Source organism: Aptenodytes forsteri, unplaced genomic scaffold (genome assembly GCF_000699145.1).
Source record: "Aptenodytes forsteri isolate BGI_AS27 unplaced genomic scaffold, ASM69914v1 Scaffold65, whole genome shotgun sequence".
Taxonomy (NCBI): domain Eukaryota; kingdom Metazoa; phylum Chordata; class Aves; order Sphenisciformes; family Spheniscidae; genus Aptenodytes; species Aptenodytes forsteri.
The window spans coordinates 923407-927900 of NW_008795127.1; the positions used below are offsets into that span (position 1 = coordinate 923407).

Consider the following 4494-nt stretch of genomic DNA (forward strand, 5'->3'; position numbering starts at 1 on the left):
AAGTAACAAGTGATAGGACGAGAGGAAATGGCCTCAAGTTGCGCCAGGGGAGGTTTAGATTGGATGTAAGGAAAAATTTCTTTACTGAAAGAGTGGTGAAACATTGGAACAGGCTGCCCAGGGAAGTGGTGGAGTCCCCATCCCTGGAGGTATTTAAAAGACGTGTAGATGAGGCGCTTAGGGACATGGTTTAGTGGGCATGGTGGTGTTGGGTTGACGGTTGGACTCGATGATCTTAGAGGTCTTTTCCAACCTCAATGATTCTATGATTCTATGATTCTATATATGATGCCCAAAACCAGAGAAATCGTAGCTACAGATCGCAGTGAATCTTTTGCAAGGTGAAGCAATTTCAGGATAAGCTAAAAAACAAAGTTGTCATGTATCTAATGTAAAAATTATATTAGGAATGTTAATGCAATAATTCTATACAAATTGAGACCAGTCTATTTAAAAGTAACGCGGAATACTCCTTTTTGCTTGGTGATAGTTTATTTGTATAATATCTGTGCTTCTGGCAGTCTGGAGTTTAGGGCCTTCCAGACATGTTTATGTAATATTGCATTCATTGATGCATAGTATCCATTTTCTTCTAAACTGGGGTCAAAAGTTTTTTTCAGAGATCCTTTCATAAAGAAAGTTATTCTAAGTCACGTTTCTGTTGCTGGACACTTGGCTATCTTATATCAGAAGTATTTCGGCTTATGGTCTGAGCCTTACTGTCCTTGAATGTTTTGATAATCTATGTCCATTTCTCTAAAGACAGTTTTCAGTTAACTTAATCTTTCTGCCCAACTCATGGGGGGGGTTTATCACTTTTTTTCGCCTCCTGCTTTCCCATGTACTGAATTTAGTAGAGGGTGCTTCAATTTTATTTTCCACAGAGGAAGTGGCAGCACAGAGAAAATCTTATTTGGTGTGAATCCTTCCCCCAACTTGAGGAGGAAGAAAATCGTCTGCATGTCAGCAGGTGCACACCAGCACTTGGTGCTCAGAGAGTACGGAGTTAAATTAAAAGCATGATTATTTTACTTTTATTCATATGCTTCTGTTTTCTGAGCTGACATCTTTGAGGTTTTTCATGCTGTATTTCTGTCTTATCTTTTAAGGGTGGAAGCTTAAGAAAAATGCCTACCATATGTGAAATAAGGGGACTTCCCAGCTGTCTTTGCATTCAAGGATTAGTTTATGACCTAACTTTATATTTTGCTACCAGTCTGTAGTTTAGGTCTGTTAGGTACTGAATTCTTCCCCCCTAAAATGTTAACATTAGCTGCACTTTTTAATAGAAACATATATTGAATAAGCAGACCGAAATATATATTGAATAAATGTAAAAATAGGAGATTATTTGCCTTAAAATTGAATTGAACTATTTAATAAAAACAGAGTTAGCTTGTTTCATAAAATATTAGCATGATTCACTGGATTCTTGTACTCTAAAGCTTAATAAAATACATAATTGCTGCTTACATGAAGATCTAGCAAGTGCTTGTTAGATGATCAATTTTGAATGGAAGATACACTATTGCAAATGCTATAAGCACCCTATGAGATGAAACATAGTGTAATTGCTGGTAAGTCAGTGCCTGGTCAAGCAGTGCAAACAGTTTAGGCTTTAGAAATTAGCTATTCGAGTTCCATGGTTTGAAAAGTCAAGGTAGATGGATATATAGATAATTAAAATCATTTGTGGAGAGATTGTATTTCAAGAGCATAAGAATTTCGGCATTATCTGGAAGCAGCCTGGATTTGTTGTCAGATACCATACCCTTCTGAGCGTCTCATAGGAACGCTGTTTGGCATGGCTCAGTGAGGCAGACAAGATGTGCAAGTCTGATAGCATTACGCTTTAAATACTTATCACTGGGAGTTAATGTAGCAGGAGTCTCTGACAACTTTGTTAGTAACTCCACTCATTAGGCATAGGGAGATCGAAACAAATTTTCTTAACCCAGAGGAAGATGCCAGTGCTGGGTTTTCTGTGATTATTTTTCCCTCGGCATTCTCCAGCCAGCCGGTGCAACCACTCTGGCATTGTATTCATGGGATTCGAAGCAAAGGAGAAATAGCTTAAAGGAGGAGTCATGCTGTGTGCTGCCTAGGACTACACACTGCTGAATTCACATATAAAAGTTACAATTTTCTTTCATTGCCTTGATGCCTGAGGTGGACTGTCAGAGCTATGACAGCTCAAACCACCACAGATATGTGGCCATCTCCCGAGTTTATCTATGGGATTAACTCCTCAAAGGCTTTGAGAATATGGATTACAGTCTCTAGCAGGCTGTGCTGTACCAAAGCCAACGTCTCAGCTCTCACTTTCTCGGAGGAAAAAGAAAAAAAGGAAAAGATCAGAGTCTGACTGTTTTGTTGCATTGGGGGTTGGACTAGATGGCCTTTAAAGGTCCCTTCCAACTCAAACCATTCTATGATTATTTTGTTAAAGCTTAGAGTATATGGAGTTCCATTCAAGTGCTCGTACAATGCTATTTTCCATTTTGAGCCTAGCAGTGAGAGCAGGAGGATGTGAAAATTGCAGGTTGGTCAGGCAGCTTCTTATTTTTAACGTGGAAGCTGATGTTTAGGAGGAGGAGTATTATATCTACTGTAGGGCTTTCCTTCAGTCCCCCAAAACAGTACACATTGCACATAGAGAGGGAAACAGCCACCTTTGTGTTTGGCATTTTCTTCAGATCTGTGTAGATATTGTTTGTGAAATATACCTGGACATAGCATTTACCATATGTAGCCAGAAATAAAAGTGCAGTAAAGGTCAAGTAGATAAGACACTTTATCAGGACTTAATGAATCTACATGCTTCTGTGAGTCTGTAAAATCAAAGTAATGGTGTTGTAAGGTGTAAAACATTTTTTACATAGGGCTAGTTATTACTACTTTGGTGTTTGCTACATAGAAAATGTCACAACTTTTAATGAAGTACCTTCTTAGGATTTAAACCACAAGGGCTTTGTCTTTTGAAATCATTGGTAATCGACTGAGCTCAGAAGCCAAGAAAAATTGGGGTGTGCTGTTATGCATCGGTAGATCTAGTGCGTATCCTCTGTTGTTACTGCCAGAAGGTTTAACATTGTTCAAAATGAAGTAACCTATGTAGCATATTTCATGGGATCATGTTTGTAATGCAAATATTTTCAAGGAGAGGGCTTATGCCAAGATGTTATAGTTCATCTGTTAACGTCCCATAGCAAAATCACCTGCAAATAACAACCTTGTTTATCAACTGCTGGTATTTTTCTCAGGCTGCAGTGAGGCAAATTAATTTCTAGTGTCTCTACAGCTCATTTCTGATGAAGCCGCTATACCTGTATAGGTTGGTCCATTACTATGCAAGGATCCAAGCGTGAATCCTGGAGGATGAAATTCCCATCAGCTGAGAAGCAGTCCACAGTGCCACATGGTGTAACTAGAGGGCTTTCCCCTCCACAGCTAGCTCATTTGGTGCTAGATCCTCTCACCCATACGGTATAGGTGGCATGCAGAAGGCAAACACAATGTAGGTATGCACTTGGCTTCAGGAGGACCTGGGTATCAGCAATTTATGAGTGTCTCTTACATATTAAAAAATGCAAACACCTCTCTAGTTCTGTTCAGCTGTTCGTGCGCTTGGTAAGTTCAAAATTCTCCACAGTGTGCTTTCTTACCATTTTTAGCTATGTATTCATTTTGCAAAGCCTTATTAGGTAAGGCCAAGCCTTACACTACGGATCTGCCAACATAACAAATTGGTGGAAAAAACCTTGGTGGAAAGATCTTTGTGTGGCTGAGGTTTTGTTGTTTGTAGAGTTGTATACGTGCATCAGCAGAAAAACTCCAGGTAGTATATGCCACGCTTAGAGGCTCTTCCAAAATATTTACGCTTGCATGAACTAAAATTAAAGGATTCAACTGTAGATAGGCTCAGGGAGTAGTATTTCTTTTAGAAATTTTAATTGAACAAAATTAAGTTTACTGGTAACTCACAGAGTGTGTCTTAACTTTGGCCTTGCTTTTCATGTCTGTTGCTGGCTGAGCACTTACTAAATATATTTCTTTAGACTACTTCCCAGGCTGTAACTAGCTGCTGTATCCATAATCAGATCTTGTTACGGTAAGATTATGTGCGAGGGGATATGAATTAGTGAACTGACTATTTAGGATACAAAAAAAATCTTTTAAATGACTAATTTTGGCAAAGTTGCCAAAAGTTTGTATCTGAGAGATTGCTGTTTTCTTTGTACTTAACCCAGGAAAGCTGTGATAAGTAGTGTGGGCTGTAGTCAGATTGCTCATTATTGACTTTTTAATGGAGTTCCCTGTAGTCTGTAGCGGAAGCCAACAAAAATAAACAGCAGCAGAAAGCCTGTCCCTACTTGTCGGATAAACTCTGAGAGACCTCTTCCCTACCATACCGTGTTTTGGGTAGTTCTGTTTCCTGTCTGGATACCAATGTATTACTAATGGGGGGGGAGGCGCAGTGTCGGGGTTTTCTTT

At 39.2% G+C, this 4494-nt stretch overlaps 1 protein-coding gene across 1 annotated transcript in view; it reads left to right on the plus strand.

Annotated features, from left to right (window-relative positions):
* Window positions 1–4494, plus strand: part of TENM3 (teneurin transmembrane protein 3) — a 352902-nt gene that overhangs the window by 225881 nt on the left and 122527 nt on the right. The window lies entirely within an intron of this gene.